The sequence below is a fragment of the Rhinopithecus roxellana genome, chromosome 6 (genome assembly GCF_007565055.1).
Source record: "Rhinopithecus roxellana isolate Shanxi Qingling chromosome 6, ASM756505v1, whole genome shotgun sequence".
In the NCBI taxonomy this organism is placed as follows: domain Eukaryota; kingdom Metazoa; phylum Chordata; class Mammalia; order Primates; family Cercopithecidae; genus Rhinopithecus; species Rhinopithecus roxellana.
Window position 1 is genome coordinate 149,270,776 of NC_044554.1, and position 20,852 is coordinate 149,291,627.

At 43.2% G+C, this 20,852-nt stretch overlaps 1 protein-coding gene across 2 annotated transcripts in view; it reads left to right on the forward strand.

Moving 5' to 3' along the window:
* CHN2 (chimerin 2) overlaps window positions 1-20,852 on the forward strand; it is a 328,566-nt gene that overhangs the window by 93,511 nt on the left and 214,203 nt on the right. The window lies entirely within an intron of this gene.

The window sequence follows — 20,852 nt, forward strand, 5'->3', positions numbered from 1 at the left end:
GGTTGAAAGAGGACCTTTGATCTAGCCCAGTTGCTTAATCAGACTTTTCCTTTGCAGCAGATGGCCGCTGTGCAAGCAGACTGGGGGAGCTGCTCTACTTGCAGTGGGGTGTGTGAACCGCTTCTGTTCTTTGCACTCCTCTCCTTGAGGAATCTCTGGGGAACACAGTTTGAGAACCTCTGATCTGATCCAGCGACTCATCTTTACATTTCCCTCTACAACATCCTGACACTTTGTTTCTTTGGAAAGTCTTCTGTGGCATTGAAATCTGGCTCACCGTAATTCCCACAATTGGTCCAGGTCCAGCCAAAGGTGATACACAGAACAAATGGAACACTTTTTCCATAGGACAATGCATCACATCATTAAAGACAGTTCTCGTGTTTCATGGAAGCCTTCTATTTTCCAGACAAAACATCTCCATGACCACATAGGAGCTGCCAGTACCTTCTCTCCTACTGTTTGCCTGTGTTTCTCTTAGAGTCAGGTCAGGAACTAAGCACAAAATTTTTGGTGTGGTCTGCTTCACATAAAATACAGCAAGCCTAGCATAAGCCACAGTCTAAATATTCTGTTTCCATGAATGCAGCGTTAGACCACATTTGCTTTTCCGCAACCACAATGCAGTGCTGACTCATACCACACGCAGAGTCAATCAAAATTCCCTTCTCACATATGTGGCTGCTAGGGTATGTCTTCACCAACATGTACTTACGTGTGTTTATTTTAACCTGAATACAGGCTTCACATTCATCACTATTGTGTCTCATCAGGGATCTGGTGCATATCTTGGATGATCCTGATTATGTCATCCAACAATATTGCTCTTCTCCCTAGCATCACCTCAACTCTCAATTGGACAAATATGCCGTAAATATCCTCATCGGAGTTATTGACAGAATTTTGGAAGCAGACAGGGCTGAGATCAGAGCCCTCTAGCACCATATTGATGACTATTCCCAGTGTTTGGATCCTTCAAGCAGTGGCAAATCCAACTAATTGTATCATCTAATGGCAGTCATCCAACTCACAAAGGTACCACCAGAAACATGATGAACTATTTCCCGGCCGCCAAGTACAAGGCATTAGTCCATTTCTCTGCCTTCCCAAGCCAGGAGGTCACTAGAGCTCCTCCTGCATGCCCACAAACACGTAGGAGCCTCTTTTCCAGGATGTGTCTCATACCCACCCTTCTATAGTTTGCTCCTCCTTAGATAAACACCATTTCCCCGCCATGATTCCATTCTGTCCCATCTTTTTTTTTTTTTTTTCTTACTCAGATTCCCTTGGGAAAAGATAAAGACTACTTAGAGGATGCCAGTGAACCTTGGAATACCTAAATGATTGTGGCAGGGCTCATCTTTATTTCGGAGGAGGAATCTCTCTGGGGTATCTTATCATAAGAAGTAGGGTAGGGCTTCAGTGTAAAAGTTAGGACAAGTTGCAGGGGTGGGAGGGGTGCAGTGAGAGGTGAGGTCTGCACATGGGGATGGGGCGGGGAGGGAGATGAAGGGACAAGGCTATGTTTACCTCTGAGGTTTCCATGGGGCAGGGGCGAAGCCAGCATCTTCTGCAGCCTCACCCTTTCTTCCTTCCATTTCTCCCTCTCTCTGCCAGCCACACCTTATATTAAAGCAGAGGGTAAGGGGGAAAATAAGACTTGCTTTGTAAAGTGGGGTCATTGTTCTTGACAGCCTGGGGACAGCCTCTGCTCCATGTGGGATCTTGGGATGGATGAGTTCCCAGATCCACTATAAAGTGAAGATGCTGTGATTCCACAATTCCTTTAGAGAGACCATAAAGCCCATATGAGTGGGCTTGGGGGACATAGTCTGTGATTATAAATACATCTCAACTGTCCTGTCTTGGTTTATTTTTTCATATACCTTTCTCCTTTATTCACATACGTTTATATAAAAATGAAAGTTGCCATGGGTCTTATAGGATACCTATGCTACCTGAAGACCAAGAGCTTCTGTTTGATCATTGAAAAAGAAGTGTTTTAGTTGTGGTGAAATTTGACAGTACAGCATTCACCTAGTATTCATTTACCATCTCTGATAACTATTCCCCTTCCTCTGGGGATGGGGGCCCTTTTCTTCTCCTGTCTTTTCAGTCTATTTGTTTCTTGTGGAGTCCCCTCTACACTCTACTTTATACGGGTATGCAGCTTAGGTCTGGCCAGTCAGATATATTCTCAGTTGTTTGATTCAAGGCACCGAGAGGCAGAGACTTTTGCTGAGTCTCCTGGCAAAAATACGCTTGGTCTTTTTCACTGAACTTTTCAGGTTTTGAGGCTCAAGCTGTCAGAGCCACCTTGCCCCCAGGAAGTGGGGATCTGAAAGAGGATGGCACCAACACAGAGAAAGTGGAGATGAGAGATGGAGCCAATCTGGACTCTGGGGGCATGAGGAGGAAGTGACTACATTCTAGACTCAGAGCCAGATTTCTTGGATTTGAATTGTTCTGCCACTTACAAATGTGGTCACTCTATCCAGATTAGTCTCTGTGCCTCAGTTTACTCGTTTGCGAAGTGGGAGTTGTTATGATACCTACTCATGGAGTTGTAGTGAGGGTCAGGTGAGTCATGTGAAATGCTGAGAACAGCACCCAGCATTTGGTATGTACTATACAAGTGTTAGTCATCATTTGAGCCCGATGCCAAGACATGACTAAAATAAGACCCACCCTTTGATTTTTTTCAGCTCGAAGAACAATAAATTTTCTTTTGCTGATAGCCCATTTGGGTTGTGTTTGTTGTCACTTAACCCAAAGAGCCCTAACTAGTAGATTCAGTGAAATCAGATTCATATTTAGGTTTACATTTTGTCTTCCGTAATGACCCTAAGGTAGAAATAATCCAAACCTGGATATTCTTTTCTTGATTATTGTCCAGTGATGAGCAAGGTCTTGGAACTGGCTAATTTCCTTCTTCTTCCTATCTTCTTGCTTGCATTTGTTTGAAATTTAGTCTTTAGCATTTCTTTAAAAAATACTGCATGTCATGATTATTTAAGGAACCTCAGAACATTGCAATTAGATTTTTATAACAAGCATATACTTTATGTCCTTTATTTCCAATTCATGCAATATTTAAAAATGACAATATGATAAAAGTATAAAATGTGAAAAAAATAAATAGTATATTAGACATAAATTAAAAATTTAAAAACACACTGAATGGGGAAGGTGGGTAGTTGGCTGGAGCTGTGGGTAGGAAGAGGGAGCAAATAAGAAAACCTAGGAATCTCCATTGGGTTCAGCAACTGCTTGGCCATGTGGCCTTGGACAAGTCAATTCTCGCTGGTTTCCCAGTCTGTAAAACAGGCAGGATATGATAGCTGAGGTTCCTTCCTTATTAATTTTGAAGTGTATAAGAGCTTTCTCCAGCACCTTAAAATAACATGTTTAATTTTCTCTGTAGTTGTGAAATGATGGAAAAGAAATTAGAAAAAATGTAACTGTTAATGAGACTCATCTGCGTTTTGTGATTCCTTAGAATTTGTGGTGTGTGTTTTAGGATTACTCCCATCTCTTTTCTTTCTATATCCAAAGGGATTTGTTTAATCTTTTTGTTTCCCCCATTTTCTTCTGTCTCAGAAATCCATGTGGTCTTCCTGAGTCCTCACTGTTTTAATAATCAAGGAGCTTGGCCGTTTCAGCTGAGAATAGCAGCAGTGGCTCTAGTCAGCTTTAATTAGCAGGCAGCACGCAGAGAGGAACAATAAGGAACCAGAATTGAAAACAAATAGTAAACTAGAGAAAATGGAGACAAAGAAATGGAGACAAAGCGAATAAGTAGAACTAGCTTAGGGAGCTGGGAAGACAGAAACCACAACAGTGTTAGTCTTCATTTTCCTTAGAATGGAAAGCCAGGTCAGGCATGTACTGGGCACTCAGGGGGTTTGCAGGAGTGAGGGGGGCAAGGGACGAATAGATGAGAATGAGCATTTGGCTATGTGTGGACACGCTTCATCGTGCCAACTCAACTAGCGCTGGGATGGCGGAGGAAGAAAATCACAAAAGGAAGCTTAGGATCTCCAGGTTCCAGCACAAAATGCACTTCCCACTGCCGAGGTGAAACTATCTGAGGCACTGAATGAGGAACAATACGATTTTTGAGAAAGCTAAGGAGGTGCCTACCAACCCGAATCAATGCATTTGTTTTTGAGAAACGTGGTGCTTATTTGCAAGTAAGTATTCATTTCATGCCTCGCTATTTGGCTTGTAGGTTGGACTTAATTAAAAAAGCTGTAGCATCTTTGAGTCCAATTTCCTCTTTTCACGTAGCATCTGTCCCTGACAGCTTGTGTGAGGCTCGGCCACTTGTTGAGGCTGAGGCTAGAGGAGGAAATGACAAGGGAGAGGCGAGGTGGACATACGCCTCTTGTTGGAGGTGGCACTCTCTAATTCTGCATGGCCCCGTCACATGCTTGGGAGGCTTCTTGGTTTAAGCAAGGCAACAGATGTCTCTGAGAGGGGGATGCTGGCAGCGTCCCAAAGGCCAGCAGGACTGCGGGTTAGGCATGAGTAAGCCGACGGGAGAGGGAGGCACACATGCTTTGCCCTCTGCTCAGAACTGGAAAACAGGCCAACATTGGATAAGAGCAAATTCTAGAACTGAACAGAGGGTGATGGCAGAAAGAAAATACTTCTTTGGAACAAGCATTACCCTGCAGGGTGGAGGTAGATGTAGGGGAGGGGAACTTGACTACTTTCAAAGACAAATACGCCCCAGCACTTCCTACATTGAAATAGATGGCACAAAAGATAAAAGTCAATAGGGTGTTGACTTTGCCTATCAACGCGGCACTGTTTTGCTTTGCAAAGCATGGCTACCTACATATGCATTTACCCAGAAGTTTGACTTTAAATGTTACCAAGAGAACTGAAGCTTTCTCCCCTTACATCTGTCATTCTTAGTTATCAGGACAAGCCTATCAGTAAATCCAAACCAACCTGTATCTCATTTTGAAACACGTAATTGAGTTTGTGGTAAGTAAGCTCTTACAGATAGAGCATGCACTTAATCTACTTTCCATTTGAAGGTTTTAGTGTTGCTTTTAAAGCAGTTTGTTTGAAGTTCAAGGTATTAGAATTTGGATCTTTAGGGACTTCATTCTTAATTTAAAGGAATCTTTGTAAATTGCTTGGGACTTGTTCCTGAAATTACCTGGCATTTCCCTAACCGTGCTGTTTTAAAGCACAAGGACCATTTGACCTAACATGCTGCATTCATGTTCTCTTTCTGGGCCTTTGTTCTTGGCCTCTGCATACACTTATTCCCTAACCCTTATTCCCTAACAGATGTTCTGGTTACGTTTTGTCTCTGAACAGCCCCTTTTGCTTTTAGGCAAAGGAACCCGACACTGTGGCACATCCCACCTGAAGCTTGTGTTTATTGCTCTGTTCCTTGTGGTTCTGTGGATAGTGAATCTCTGTTGCTGTTCCTGTTTCCTTCCATTTGATATCTGAAGAATATAGTCAGCCTGATTGCTGAGCAGACTGTCAGAGATTCATGGAAGAAAACCATCTCTGGGCCATCTTGGGGCTTAGATTCACACACAGCCACATATCTAGAAAGCCAGCAAGGTCAGGAGCAACAGGGGTTGTGTTTGGCCAGGCAGTATTCCCGTGAGACATGTGTGCCACCATGAATAATGTTTAGTAAGTTTTACTGGTACTTTGCCAATTACATAAGTAATACGATATTTATGGACAAATGAGAACAAAGTATAGATGAGCAAAATGGATGACCTGCCTGCAAATTCTACATTTAGAAGTGTTAGTGGCGGTGAATCCATACGGGTCTGCAGCAACTTCAGTTCTTGCCTCCTCAGAAGAAAAAATTCAACCAAGGGGCATAAGGCAGAGTGAGAGACCAAGACAAGTTTTAGAGTGAGAGTGAAAGGTAATGAAAAAATTTTAGAGCAGGAACCAAAGAAAGTAAAGGACACTCAGAGAAGGACCAAGCAGTAGGCTTGAGAGATTCAATTGTGTGGTTAGACCGTTGACTTGGCGTTTATATGTTGGCATGCTTTCCAGGGGTTGCATCTCTTCTCCCCTTATTCTTCCCTGAGGGTGGGTTGTTCGCATGCATAGTGGCCTGCCAGCACTTGGGAGGGGCCGCAGGTGCAGTGTGTTTACTGGAGTTGTACGCATGCTCACTTGAGGTGCTTTTCCTTACCAGTGGAGTGTTTCTAGAGGAAGGTCATATACCAGTTAAAGTCCACCATTTTGCCTCTTAGTGCGCATGCTTGGGCCCACTCACCCAACTCTTAAGATCTTACTGGGAAGTGGCTGATCACCAGTTTCAGGTGTTTTCTATCTGTTGGGAGCCGGCCTTTCCCTGGCACCGGCTGCAACCAATTATTATTTAAGAGAGACAGATTAACAACTGCCTGACCATCACCTGATGGTCTCCTGACATTCTTGATTGGGGGTGGAGGGGGGTTCTTCTGCCCTGCTTGTGTCTGCCTGACTCCCTACTGCAACAAAGGTAATTCTTCTAATTGCCTTTTATGTACATATATACATGTAAATATATATTTTCTTTTTAAATGTGGTCAGACTGTTCATATTAATTTTATTTCAGAATTTACCATGGACATATTTCCGTATCTTTAAGTATTTGACATTATTTTTAATGGCTATGCATAGTTCAGTTGCATGGATGGAACTTTGTTTTTTTTAACCAGTCAGCTATTGTTAGATATTTAGGTTGATCCCAGTTTTTCTTTCTAATAAACCATGCTGCAATGAACATTCTTGTGGCTAAATCTTTGCACATCCTTAATTTTGTTTTAAGTATTAAATCCTAGAAGTTGAATTGTTTGATCAAAAACTGCCATGATTCTTACATGAATCTATCCTGTATACCCTTTAGGATGGCACAGAGCATCTGTGTAGCAAAAGTTAGCACCGAATGCTTTCCAAACTAAACCTGAGATAGGGAAAGAGCAGGAAGGACTTCTGCCCTTTACTCTCCTGGAAGTTTTGTATTATTGCCTGCTATAAATACGAAGAGAAGGACTTGGCTTCTTGTGTATTTTGGCTGTTGCAAGCCCTAAATATTTAATTCAATATGTTTAAAGTAGGCCTTATGAACCACCAGGGGTGGAGGATTTTATGACACTTTTACCGTGATGTGCAAATTTGTATATCCACACTTTATCTGTAGGAGTATCTACATCTATGTAGTTATGGGAGGCAGAGGATGGAGCGAGAGACAGGCCAGCACCCTTACAGAGATGCATGTTTTTGATATGCCGAGGAGCATTACTGTAAAATGCAGACTAATAGTATTTCACTGGAGAATAGAAAATACTTAGGGAAGCCGGAGTGCTCCAAAACAACCTTTCAATCCATTAACCAAAAGAGCTTATAATGGAACTCAGGTTTCAAGGGAGGTCAAACACTAATAAATATTGAGAAAAAATAGTTAAAAGGACATCAAGTTAATATTTTACAATCTATTCTTTGATCTTGGAAGGCTTGAAATATTTTTCTACACTACTTCTGTGATTTATTGATTCACCCCTGCCAATTGGCATATTGGAACAGACACAGATGCCTTGCTTTTAACTACAGCTTCCATTTCTATAATGCTTTGCAATGCCAACAGATTTTTATGTATTCACTGGCATCACTTATTGATACTGCCACAGTTCTGGAATATTTGCTAGTTAAAAACTGGATCGTTGTCAGTAAAAGCAACTGAAATGTTATTGATTTTGGTTTCAATGCTGTAATAACATCTCTTGGTTTTGTTGTATTGGTTTGGGGGAAAAGTAAAACACCCTGCACTTCATTGAATCTTCCCCCTTTATCTGTATTCAAAATGTGTTCAGAATCTGATATTTTTCTAGTTTGTTGTCAACACCCTAGTCTTGGGGGAAAAATGTATCTGTCATGGATTACAATAACCTCTTAACTGGCTGTTTCCACTCTTGCCCCTCTTCAGTCTATTCTGAACCCAGAAGCCAGAGGGAGCTTCCAAAATGTAAGTCAGATGATGTCACTCCTCTGTCTTTGCACTCAGAGCCAGCCTCTGCATGCTGGGCCTCGTCTTTTTCACCTGCCACATGCCCCACTCCCCGCTTCCATCGCAAAGACAGAGCTGTCAGGAGAGAGTCAGGATTGGCAGCACTTGTCTGCAGCTACCAATCTCAAGGCCCAGATGCTCTGCCTTCCCTGCTTTTTCTGAAGGTGATTGTCCCTGCTGCTGCCTAAGAGCCCCATTCACTAGTCCATTAAATCCTTTTCCCTCCCCCCTCATCCCCTCAGTCCTGCTGACAATGGCCCCTTCTCACTCCTGCATCATCAATTTTCCCCTGAATTAATGACGACCAGGCTTTGACCCTTCACTCCACCTACCCCCTTCTTCTGAGGGCAGCTAATGCCTCCCTCCCACCCCCCAATATTAACTCCATGGTCCACTCTCAGTCCTTGCCTTATTTGGCTTCTCAGCCACACTTGCGAATGTTGATCACTTCCTCCACCTTGAAGGTGCTCTTCTGGCTTCCACAAACTGCACTGTCCTCCCTCAGACTTCTGGTCACTGTTACTTCTCTGTTTTTACATTGCACTCCTCTCTCCTTCCCTCACTCAGCTCCAGACATACAGGCCTCCTTGCATTTCCTGCAACCAGGTCGGGTGTGTTTCAGGGCCTCCGCACTTGCTGTGCGGCCTGCTTTGCATGCGCTCCTCCTAGCTGTCTGCATGGCTCTCCGTCCCTCTCTTCATTCAAGCACGTACTCGAAAGGCACAGGTGCCACCTGTGCTCCTTTCCCACAGTGTTTCCCCCAGCACATCTCACTATCTGTTTTATGTATTTATTTCATTTATTGTCAGTCTCTGTGCTCTAGACTATAAGCTCTATGAGGGTGGGAATTTTTACCTGTTGTGTTCTCTTGTCGTATCTCCGGCACCTGGAACAGTGCCTAGTATGTGATAGGTGCATAATAAATATTAGTTGAATGAATGAATGAATGAATATTCACGGTACTGCTAGTAGGGTACTTGAAGAAATACTTTTGGGAGTCTTTGTACAGGGATTTAAAAGATTTATAATTTTCTTACAGTTATATGATTTGGGAAAAACAGGGGTGTTTGGGGACAAAAACAAATATTTGGAAAGTGGCATGCCTTTCTTATTTTGCCAGCCTTTCTGTATCCACGGAAACACTTTCTCAGAGCTGTAAATTGGGCATATGTCCTTATTGCCTGCCTTGTAACCGCAAGAAGGTGCCATTTTTATGCCACATTGAAAGACAAGGACAGAATCAGAGAGAAGCAGCTGAGATCTTAAGTCAGCACATTTGATTCAGAGGCATTGAAAATGTGGACCTGAGAGACTCTGCTCAAAATGTAACAAATCTCTCCTTTCTGTCTTTGAAGCCTACTATCCAGTTAGCAATGTTGCAGGTCACCACTTTTTTTTCCCAAGCGTGTCAGCACATTGAGTGCACACAACACCATCCCCTCCCTGCCTGTTCTCACATATATTTTTTTCCTCAAAAATTCCTTCTCTGTTTCTGCTTGCTGAAGTTCCATTCCCTTCACCGCCCAGCAAAAATGTGTGTGAAGCCTTCCCAGACCCTTGCAGTCCTCATGGACTCCCCCTGTGGGCTATGCCCCTTAGAACAAGCAAGCCACAGGGCAGTCATCCTCTGTATTTTGGGGGGATTGGTTCCATAGACCCCCCACAGATACCAAGATCCATGGATGCTCAAGTCCCTTGTATAAAATAGCGTAGTATTTGCATATTACCTACACACATCTTCCCATAAACTGTAAATCATCTCTAGACTACTTATAATACCAAATACAATGTAAACGCTATGTAAATAGTTGTTACTCTGTATTGTTTAGGGAGTAATGACAAGGAAAAAGTCTATACATGTTCAGTACAGATGGAACCATCCATTTTTTTCAAGTATTTTTGATTTGTGGTTGGTTGAATCCACAGATGTGGAACCCAGGGATACGAAGGGCTGACTATATCCCTCAGTTTAGCTGTGAACACACACACACACACACACACACACACACACACACACACATCATAAACTCATTGAGGGCAAGGATTATATCATACTTTTTTGGTATTTTCAGCACCTAGAAAATGCCTTGGACACTGAAGGCACTCAGAATTGTAATGAAATGGAAACAACCCCTTTAAAAAAAAAATCAGGGCCAGGCATGGTGGCTTACGCCTGTAATCCCAGCACTTTGGGAGGCCGAGGCAAGCAGATCACTTAAGCACAGGAGTTCAAGCCTACCCATCTATAAAAATAAAATAAAATTTAATTTAAAAAAAGACAAGAGAGAGAGACAGAGCTGTGAGGAAATAGGTTTGTGGTTATTGAGGTGTTTTCTACCAATTTTTTCATCTGATAGCATGGTCAAATCCCAGTGAGACTTGTCTGTTGAGCCTACTTACTTCTTTTCACAGTATTTGTTAGTAAGAGCAGGCAAGTGCTTTTGGGGGCTCTAAGTGAGCCCCTGATAAGCAAGTTTTTGACTAATGCAGATCTGGCCTCTGTGGCATTACTGCCTTTGCCAGCAGAAGGGATTAGGCAAATTGGCAAAGGGTCTTGAGCCAGCAGAGTCTTGTGAGAGGCTTCACTGATGCCTGAGATGCTGGGCATTGGGTCCCAGAGGAAGGAGAGTTGGTGCGATCTTGGCAGCTGAGCTGTCTGTGGGCCCCACAGGCTAGAAATAGGCCATGTTAAAGAAATATGTATTGTAGCTGAGAAGCCCTAGGCCAGGATTACTCTAAAAAGTGAAAGGTCTGTCCATGGGTAATCACCATTTTTTTTTTTTTTTTTTTTTTTTTTTTTTTTTTGAGACTAAGTCTCGCTCTGTCTCCCAGGCTGGAGGGCAGTGGCGCGATCTCTGCTCACTGCAACCTCCACCTCCCAGGTTCAAGCAATTCTCCTGCCTCAGCCTCCCAAGTAGCTGGGATTGCAGGCGCCTACCATGCCCAGCTAATTTTGTGTATTTTTAGTAGAGATGGGGGTTTCGCCATTTTGGCCAGGCTGGTCTCGAACTCCTGACCTCAAGTGATCCACCTGCCTCAGCCTCCCAAAGTGCTGGGATTACAGGCGTGAGCCGCCATGCCTGGCTGTAATCACCTTTTAAAAATTCTAGCTGTATCTAATGTGTTTTGTTGAAGCATATGCTAAAATGCTGTATTTGTAAGGATTCTCAATGATATTGGGTAAATGACTTGTAGTTTCTGAGTGCTGTGGAGTAAAACAATAGAGATTCCAGAGAGGAGGAAGGGTACCTTCAAGAGAGCATTTCCCTAACAGACTCAGTTAGCTTCATTTGCCTAGCAAACAGACTCAGTTAGCTTTGGCCTTGAAGGTATTTGCATGTTATAGGGCTGGGTTTCCTTTTATTGAATGCTTTTTAAAAGTGCTTCTTTCTAATGGCTTATGTGTACACCATTGGGAAAACGAGGGACAGAAGAGATAAAGTGCTCTAAATCTGTTTAGCAGTCCTCAAGGGCACAACTACAGCCAGATGTGTAATGAACTTACTATGAATTGTCTTGCAGAGGTACAGAGTGACTTCCTATGGGTAAACACTTTGCCTGTAGCCTGAATTCATGCACAAACTTACCTCTATAACAGGATCCTGACTGGAGGGGAGATTCGCGTTTGGGAGCTGAGCAAGTCCAGGAGGATGCTCTGTTAATGGCTCCTCTGGATTAAGAAAGGGGATCTGTTCTAACGTTGTAGGACTTTCTTCTTAGTTCAGGTAAAGACAGGGTTCTTGTTACAAGGCCATGAAATATTAGGCTCGAAGACACTTGAAGGGTGAGAAAAATGGAATTTATTGGGCAAAAAGGGAAAAAAGGGGAAACGGACCCTCAGCGGAGCAAGACTCCTGCTAGTCAGTTTCCCACCTCACAGATTGAATCCTAGGTTCCACCCTGGAACAGGAGGGGCCAGGCTCCTTCCCCCTGCAAAGGGCACTGAATTCTGTGGCTCCACCCCATTCTCCTAGTGTTCTGGGGCCCCTTACAGCTGGCTGTCTCATACCCCTCTCTGAAGAAATACATCTGACTGCAGTTAGAAAGGATAAGGACCAAGACCCATCCTAGCCTCCTGCTGACAGGGGCGCTGTTTTGGGGAGATGGCAGTCAGAGCTCCCTCAAGACCAATCTGAGGGTCCCCGGAAGAAGGGGCCATCAGCTGAGGCTCTGGTTGCGTGATCATTTGGAGTTTGATGGCCTGAAGTTGAGAAGAGACAAACCAGGTTATTAGAAAACATGTATTAAAACGAAACAAGGTTGGGGAGGGTAAGGACAGCTCAAAAATCCCGAGGCCTTTTAGCAGTTTGCAGAGAGGGCGGCTAAAAGCCCAGTTGGTACTAAAACGTTACCCTTTTGCCAGCATGTTGGGCTTCTGGGTTCCCTCCCCACCCCCCACAGCCCCTCCCTGCTTTCTCTCTTCCATCCTTGCATCCCCGAGGCCTGGTGACCTTGGCAGGCACCACTTGTGGGTGCCAGAGCGGCTTTCACCTATGAAGCAGGGGGGCCTGAAGCATAAGAATGATTCGCTCTCACTTATGTTTCTATCCCCACTACTGTTAGTAGCCTTGGAGTTCCCTAGGCCTCATTTATGCCATAGATAGTAGCATGACCCTTATTTATGGAACAAGAGTCTTGGCTTAATCAGCAGGAATTAGCCATGCTCACCTGTGCTCTGTTTTTTAACCTAGGTTACTGTTTGCCTTTGGATTTCTCAGCTCCAGTTTCCCCCGTCCCCCCTTCCCCGCGACCAGGGCTTTGACCTGAAGCTTGGAATTAAGTTGGGGACAGAAATGTGTTTGGGCGGGGGTGGAGGGGAGCGGTTGCATGGACTCCTTATAAGCCAAATGCTAAGGGGAAGCTGTGGAATTGAGTCCTTCTCCAACAAGGGATAGAAAAGAATGTCTTGTGACTTGCCCAGGTAACTGGTGGCCACAGTAATGCTTGCTGAGTTTTTGGTGCATGGTGCTTGGTTTCGTTAGCTCCCTTGGTTTTACTTTCCCAAAAAGGAAACCTCCCAGTGTTAGGCATCCTATTTATTCCCATCACATGGCAGGATTTGCAGGAGAATTGCTTAGAACTAGAATATCGATCCAGGTTTTTAAATGCCTCATCCCATTTGTTCCTTCTGAGCCGCAGCCGGAGATTGCTGGTTGGTTTACAGGAACAAGCAGGTTAGTTTAAAAATGTAGGCAAAAACTTAAAAACAACTAATGAGTTTAGAATTTAATGACAAATGTATGATAAGTTTTGAAACATAATTTCTCTCTCCAGTCCTCATTTTTGTTAAAAAAAAATTGTGATAGGACTAAGTTGTTTGCAAAATAGACTTTAGTTTTATACTTGGCCTGATTATTTACGTAAAGTGCACAAGGATAACTATTTTTACAAAGACTGCTTATTTTTTCTCAGATACTTTGAAGGGTGAACAAAATGGAATTTATTGGGCAAAAAGGGAAAAAAGGGGAAGCAGGGATTCTCTGCGGAGTGAGAGTCCTGCTAGCTGGCTTCCTGCCTCACAAATTGAATCCCAGGTTCCACCCTGGAACAGAAGAGGCCAGGCTCCTCCCCACAGCAAAGGGACCAAATGTCCCATGGCTCCACCCCGTGCTCCCACTGCGCAGGCTGGTCGGAGTTTCTCTGGGGACTCCTTTCTACTTGGCTGTCTGACTAAGGAACATAACCAGTACTGATCCATAGTGATTTCTGTTGTCATAAGGGAATGTACTGTCTGGTTTCATTGAAATCTTGTTTATCATGTGTGTTCATGATGGTGCACCTAAATCAAGACATTCCGGACCCCATAGGCAGTGCTGTCTGGAGACCTTAACAAAGGATGTGCAGTCAGGTTGAGCTTCATTTTGGGAAGTGTTTTCTGTTCTAGTACTTTCAGAAATTTTTGCTCACTGTATCCAGCAACACTGCCTCCACTGCTTGCTAGCTCTTTGCTTCACTGTGCTCATACATCAAATAGGGATGGGGATGTCACTTTTGTCAGGGGTCTTGAGATAATAGATAATAGTTTTGGAAAGCACAACATGGATGTAATATATTACTATTATTAATGTACATGACTCAAAACTCTGACTTCTTATAAAAGTAATGCAATTATGAAATGAGGTTACTAATATTGCTTGATCCCATAAATCCTGTATTTCCATTGAGCTTCTATTACGTAGAAAGCATGGAAGACTGAGATAGAAACACAAATAACTGATAATGTAGAAAGCATTTTAAGAAACAAGTAGACAACTATCCATGAGAGTACAGATAAAAGCATAAGTTTCCAAGGAGGAGAATCAGGGAAGACTTGGAGGATGAAGCAACTTGGGGATGGACCACGGGGATGGGGAAATGGGACTCCAAACAGAGAAAGTAACATAGAGTGAAAAACTGGAGGTAGGAACCCAGAAGGGCCAGGGTACTGAGTGCAAATTAGACTGGGAAGAAAGATGGGAGCATGGGGTGGAGCCATGGTATGTTTGGTTCCTTTGCAGTGGGGAGGAGCCTGGCCTCTTCTGTTCCAGGGTGGAACCTGGGATTCAGTCTGTGAGGCAGGAAGCCAACTAGCAGGACCTTCCAGATTAGGGAAGTTCTTTCATGTCAAGCTGAGGAATGTGGAATTTCTAGCAGAAGCAATGGTAAGCAGAGTGTAGGATGAGGGAACCGGATGCAATAGACCAACTGAGGTGTTGAAGCCTTCAGGGCATTTCAGAGAAAATAGGAGGTGAGGGTGAGGCGAGAAAGACCCTGAAAGAAGAGACAGGACTTGGCCATTAGTGAAATGTGAGAAACTAGAGTGAGCTGGGGAGAGGAGGTGGGGCGAGGGGTCAGGTAGTTCATTAGGGCAGGAATGCCTCCCTGGGCCTTTGACACTGGCTTCTGAATGGACAATCTTGGGAAAACATTGCCCTTTTGTATTTCTTCCCAATTTTGAGTGATGCTATTTTCTACTTTTAATTGTGCTCAGAATAGCCAAAGATGCAGCGTAATACTTTGAGTCAACAAAATGATATGGTGGGTCAAATTTGTAAAGCTAAAAAAAAGTAGTGATTCAGTTTTCAGACTTAAAAAGTTTCGTTGTTTCAAAAAACACCAAAACATGAAATTCTGAATTAATGAAGCAGATAAATTAGCAGGTGATTATTTGAATAACAAAAGAAATCTTTTCCAAAAACCCCTTTTTTCAGGAATTCTTTAAGCAGCAAGTATACCTAGTCTTCACCCCCATTTAAGATGTGACTTATTTGTAGGCATTTGATGAAACACAGGAAAGGAATGAGCTTATCTCGTAAAACATGATATTCCTTAGGGCTATGTGTTACCATGTACAATATTTTTTAAAAGTGTTTATTTTTATATGCATGAAATAACCATAAGATGAAAATTCTCAGAAATTGAATGAGTATCTTTTCATTTTCTTTTAGTCAGTTTTGAAAATTAAAGGTGTAATGTTTTATTAAACATATAAATGACAAGTTTAAAATTTGTTAATTGTGTTGAATACTGTCATTTGTGTAGTCCCCTAATAAACACAGAGTCTAGAAAGTCCTTTGTCATTTTTTCTTAAAAAGCTTGTGATAAGAAAAGCTTTTATAATGTCAGCTCAGGAAACCCTAACAATGGTTTCCCTCATGCATCCTTAAATGAGGTAAATTTAATGATTTTATGTTTTTCTAGCAGTTCCTAGTTTCTTCTATAGAGTGCTTTTAAAAATTACTCTTTGCCACCCAAAATATTTGAAAGCAGGGCCTCAAACAGGTACACACACACACACACACACACACACACACAGACACACAGTTTTTTTGATTCATCTGGAATCTAAGTGCAGCACCAGGTGCTTTGCCCTAAGAGGATCCCAGATGTTCCTGGCCTTTCTGTTGTGTCCTGAACTCTAGATGATCTAAGCCCACTCAGGGTGCCTCTTATCCTTCTCTGAACAGAGAACCTGGTACATTGTAAAGAGCTGCAGATCTGGACTCCAGGCACTTGGGCTGAAGTCTGTGTTCATGCTCTTGATTGGCTAGGTGACCTTAGCAAGTTTCTTAACATCGCGGTGCCTCATCTCATCTCATCTATGGCATATGAATTATACTACTCACCCTACGTCATCTCAAAAAATTGCACTAAAATGAGAGCACTCTTTGAATTTTAACACATTGTACAGAAGGAAGTGCTTGTTATCATGGTGGTGGATTTCCTCCCCCTTTCTCTTCAAATAGGTCCATGTTTGAGGATTTTTTTGTGTAGGAAAAAAATTTACAGAAATTCCAACTTAAACGTATATTTCCACTGTCTTCATCGAAGCCATCTGCCGCCCTAGCTAGACTGAAGCTGGCCACTTTGGGGATAGGAGGCAAAACACCATTCCATCTACCTGTGGCACTGAAGTTTGTGAGATGCACTTCCCCTTGAGGAACATGGGCAAAGCCAGAGGAGCCCTAGGGAGGGACCTAATGTCACAGGCTGGAGGACTCCAAGGGTAAGGACACTCAGCCTTTCGAATTGACCTGTAGCTGTCCTTTTCTAACAGAGTGATCTCTAGAGCTGTAGTTTAGCACAGTGTAGTTTTAAAAATTGTGGTCAAATATACATAACATAAATGTCATTTTAGCTGCCGCCGCCACCGCCTCCTCCTCCTCCTCCTCTTCCTCTTCTTCCTCGTCTTCTTCCTCCTCCTCCTCTTCTTCCTTTTCTTCCTCTTTTTCCTCTTCTTCCTCTTCTTTCTACTCTTCTTCCTCTTATTCCTCCTCTTCTCCTTCCTTCTCCTTCTTCCTTCTTCTTTCTTCGTATTTCTTATTTCTTTTTCTTTCTTTTTCTTCCAGAGTCTCGCTATGTTGCCCAGCCTAGAGTGCAGTGATTTCGGTTTACTGCAGCTGCAAACTCCTGAGCTCAAGTGATCCTCCCACATCAGCCTCCTGAGTAGCTAGGATTACAAGCATGTGCCATCACACCCAACTAATTTTTTAATTTTTTCTTTTTCTTTTTTTTTTTTTTAGAAATAGGGTCTCACTATGTTACCCAGGCTGGTCTCAAACTCCTGGGCTCAAGCGATCCTCTGAAAGTGCTGGGATTACAGATGTGAGCCACTGTGCCTAGCCCCATTTTAACCATTTCTAAGTGTACAGTTTGATGCCCATTCACAGTGTTATGCGGCCATCACCACCATCCAGCTCCAGAGGCTTTTCATCTTCCCAAACTGAAACTCTGTACCCATTAAACAATAACTCTCCATTCTCCTCCGTCCAGAACCTGGCAGCCACCATTCTACTTTCTGTCTTTGAACTGACTACTCCACATTTCTCGTATAAGTAGAATCATATGCTTTTTGTGCTTGGCTTATTTCATTTGACATATGTCTTCAAAGTTTAGCATGTCATAGCACACATCAGAATTTCATTCCTCTTTCAAGCTAAGTACTGTTCCATTATACACATGTGATGGAATAGTATTCAGCTTAGAGTGCTCAGATCCCAGTCCTGCCCATCTTCCAGGTCCATCTAGGTTCCAGGGGTCTCACTCAGTACCTCACATCAGAGGCAACAGGCTGTCTGTGCCTTGCCAATTATGCGTTGATGCTGGCGTCTGTTTCCCTGTCCCCATTCATCTCCCTAGTCATTGCTGTGCTGGCAACAGCTTCCCCACAGCAAGAAAGCTTAAAGTCTGGCTCTCTCTGAGTTATTTTCATGATATACTTGATGCATATGGATCATCCTTCTTTCTAGAAGGAAACTTGGCAGGCTGCACAAGCCTTATTCCCATTGATGTGCCGCCTTTGGGGCCTGCGGGAATCATTCACCTGTTCTTGTGATGTGCTGGGGCACTAGGGCCCACCTGGGCTGTCTCAGTCATTGGCGCAGGCACACCAAGCAGACATATCCACCCTGACACCTCCCTGTCCTCCTCGACTCTACCAGCACAGGCACGTGCCGTGCCCCCTTCCCTTTTTTTTGCCAGTTCCACCTAGGAGGTTATTATTCACTCCTCTCAGGATCTGCCTGGAGGTGGATGGAGTTTAGGGCCCTTCCCTAGGGACTCCCCAACATCTAATACCCTTCCGCCACCTCCATCCGTTCACTAGCTTCCCCCAGCCTATAGGACTTTCTTCAGAGCCTTGGATCACTTTAACCTATCCTTCCAAATCACACCAGGGCTCAAGACTTTGAAGCAGAAGATAATCCATTTCTTAGTTTTCTGCTCTTTTGTTTATTCCCTTCTTTCTGAAGTCATGAAAGCGGGCCAGGCATGGTGGCTTACACCTGTAATCCCAGCACTTTGGGAGGCTGAGGCTGGCAGATCACCTGAGGTCAGGAGTTTGAGGCCAGCCTGGCCAACATGGTGAAACCCCATCTCTACTAAAAATGCGAACATTAGCCAGGTGTGGTGGTGTGAGCCTGTAATCTCAGCTACTCGGGAGGCTGAGGCACGATAATGGCTTGAACCCAGGAGGCAGAGGTTGCAGTGAGCCGAGATCATGCCACTGCACTCCAGTCTGGGCGACAGAGTGAGACTCCATCTCAAAAACAAAAAAAAAAAGTAGTGAAAGCAATGTCTTTGGCAGATTGAATAGGTCAGGGTCACTGGGTAGAGGGACAAAATGAAAAACACACAAAAAGCCACTGGAGTTAGTACTTAACAACATCCTAATTCGAATGTTTCAACCCCATGGTTCAGTAGAAGTACAAGAAGAGTAGAGGACATAAATGAGAGACAGAACAGAGCCAACCCAATTTGCAGATTGCTGAAGCCTAATCCTTGGTATCCCCAGGAGATTTATATGGTGGGAGACGTAGCTGAGAGTTAAGAAACCAAAAATGACTGAAGGAGCAAATAAACATACTCAGAGAGGCTTAGCCAAATTGTAATTTGTAGAGAGAGATGATACCTCATAACCAAACACCATGAAACAATGTAAAATGTAATCAAGTGAACCGTAACTGTCCTAATGAATCTGCTTTGGAACTCTAGCGTTTCATATTTTAGGATAAAATGGAGTATTCTTAACACTATGTTAAATGGAAATGTTTTAATCCAGGTTTTGCCTGGGTACCCAATACATTAAATGTGCCATTTAAGAATTTGGTCCAAGACCCCCTTGCAGGAGTGCAAAGATTTGCACATGAACTGGTTTTGTGACTCTTAAGCCCTCACCCACGTCGAATATTGGAGCAAACTGTGTGCTATGTTCTGAATCTCGCCGTCTCCAGAAAGGAAGATATAGGGGGATGCCAGCCTCTTGCCCCATGCCCAGAGAGAGAAGCTTCAACTGGACCTCTTGAACGGTTTAAATAAGCGTCATCCGCATTTTGGAGATTACAATAGACTGAGACCTGACTCACTCTGAAAAATCTAAAGGGCAGGTTGCTCTGAGACTGTAGCCTTAGGGGATGACTGGGTATCTAGAAATTGTCAGGGCGGAGGATATGTCTGTTTCCCGTGAAGCAGATGTGAGCCAGGCCCCAAGGTCAACTGGCATGGGATCAGCTTAGATCCTTTCCTGGACAGCTACTTGGAGGGGAAAGTGACACTGAAGGGAGGGTGAGCCTCCAGATTTCCAGTGGCCAAGGAAGGAGCTCTAAACAACCAGCGCTTGCCTGCACAGAGGATACGACAGGCAGGCAGGAAATTCCCAGTGATTGTTGCCGGGGAAAGGGGTGTTTTTCTGAGGACCTCATGAATCATTCCAGAAAAAGAAGAGTATTTATAAGGTTTCAAAGAAGTATAAAAGATCCTTATCCAATAATGTTTTTTTAAAGCTCTTACTATGTCAGGCAACCCCATTAGGTATGAATAAAAGAAATGGCATGGAGAAAACATCCCTTCACCTGCTGTCCATATTCTACATGCTCTAAGTCATAAAATATTCAGCATCCAGCTTTCTAACAGGGATAGTCTCTTCTATGATAAAGATCAATTTTTTTTTAATTTTGATACTTATCTTGATTTATTACAAAGCTTGTAATTTGGAAGGAAATTTGAATTTGTTAACTCTTAAGCATGATAAAATGGAAAGTTGAGTCAATAGCTGGATAATTTTTAGAGACTAGTAATCAAAGCAATTGTAGAGTTAGCTATTTGATTGGCATTGCACAGAATGAAAAGCCTGATAAAGTTTACTTGTGTAGAAAGCCACATTGGCTGCCCAGAAGGTAACTCTTTGGGCCCAAATTTTACTCTTCTGAATAAGAAAGTACATCTATTTTATATGTAAATCTTTCTTCCCTCTCCTCCCTTCTCCTCCTTTCGGTCCTCTCATTCCTTCCTCCTCATCTTTCTCCTCCTCCTCCTCCTCCTCCTCCTCCTTTTCCTTTCTCTCTCTCACTCTCCCCTCTCGTGAACCCTTCCTCTTTCCCTCTCCTTCTCCCCATCCAAACTTAAACACACATTTACTTGAATTTTTATTAGTGTATTAGATTTCTGTGTTTCATATCTGGAATGCTCACTTCTAGGTCTGCTCGAATGGTGTAGCTGAAGGAGAAGCAGTGAAGATTGTGGGCCAAATGCACAATAATTGTCAGACAAGTGTCTCAGGATGTTCCCAATACTATAATTTGCTTTCTGTCCCATCATAAGTTAGGGCCCGTTTAGGATTTGTTATGGAAGCTGGTATGTGATTATTCATTGATTTACTCAATAGTGCACAGTGTAAGTCAATAAATCTTTGGTCCCTAAACTGGTTGTGTCTTAAGAAGCAGACTTGAAAGCATTCTATTGCTTTATCAGTTTCCTGGGAGGATATCTGAAGATTAAAAACTGCAGTCAAGGTAGGCATTTGCTAGGAAGTTAATTATTAGTATCTCTGAAA